The sequence below is a fragment of the Rutilus rutilus genome (assembly GCF_951802725.1).
Source record: "Rutilus rutilus genome assembly, chromosome: 16".
In the NCBI taxonomy this organism is placed as follows: domain Eukaryota; kingdom Metazoa; phylum Chordata; class Actinopteri; order Cypriniformes; family Leuciscidae; genus Rutilus; species Rutilus rutilus.
In genome coordinates, this window is record NC_140224.1 from 4,514,373 (window position 1) to 4,515,534 (window position 1,162).

Below are 1,162 nucleotides of genomic sequence, written 5' to 3' on the forward strand. Positions count from 1 at the left end.
ATCCTGGCATAATCTAAACCCTATCTGTGAAACCGGGCTTCAAAGTTTTACATATTAGTCCAGTGGTTCAGTTCAACACTTTGTTCTCTGGCTTTAGATAGACATAGACAGTGGCATTTAAAATAAATTACACCTGCTCCCTAGTTCAGGTATGCTACTGTCTATACCTGCTGCAACATGGCTAAGTGGTTCAACACGGAGTTCATCTCTCTCTTTCTCTCGTGTGTATAAATAACTTTTTCACCCTTCTTTTTAAGCTCATTTGCAATAAAGATGGATCCGGGATCTTGGAAGCTTGTTAAAAATAAGGTATTGATTTCATGTTACAACAATTTTGATTTCTTTGCTATCTTTAGTGTATAAATAAAATGTTAGTTTTTCCATTTAGATTTTTTTTTTTTTTTTTTAGGGTGTTCCAGCTCAGTTGGGATCTGTGGACTGCAGTGTATTCATGCTAATGGTAAGTTATTACGGTGGTTTTGTTTCCCCATAACATCATTTATTTTACGGATAACCCAACATCCATAATAATTGTCATCAAAAGACATCAGGCTGATCCCAATGAATTTTGTTTTTCAGGTGTGTGTGTGTTAAGGTTAGTGATGTCACTAGCCCAGGAGGAAGCTTGTGTAGTCCCCACCAGTTGTTTGTTGTAGTCCTTAAAGTGATTTCTGTAAAAAAAAAAAAAAAAAAAAAAAAAAATCTCCCTTTGCTTTGAACTTTGATCGTCGTAACTTACTCATATTGCAGATATTGTTTATGCTCTGACAGCAACATTACTCTAAAGTTTTTCTTTCTTTCTTTCTTTCTTTCTTTCTTTTTCTAACATCTGTCTTTCTTTATTTTCTTTCTTTCTTTTTCTAACGTCTGTCTGTCTTTTATTTCTTTCTAACTTGTCTATCTTTTTCTAACATCTGTCTTTCTTACTAATCTTAAGGTTACAGGGGTTAAACACTATGTGATCTGATTCACAGAATTGTACTTTTATGTGTCTTTCTTTAAAGTGAACATTATCTGTACTACTTTTGGAGGAACTGCGATTCCATTGTGTTTGTGTGTGTGTGTGTGTGTGTGTGTGTGTGTGTGTGTGTGTGTGTTGAATGCTCTGTGCAGGTCTTGTGATATGCAGCAGCTGACCCCAAGACGCCTTTCTACGACCTCC

The 1,162-nt window shown here is 35.6% G+C and overlaps 1 long non-coding RNA gene across 1 annotated transcript; it reads left to right on the forward strand.

Moving 5' to 3' along the window:
• Positions 1-431: 431 nt before the first annotated feature.
• LOC311306211 lies at positions 432-1,162 on the forward strand. Its single transcript, XR_014630152.1, has 3 exons — positions 432-460; positions 580-595; positions 1,114-1,162. It is a non-coding gene; the product is annotated as an uncharacterized lncRNA (long non-coding RNA).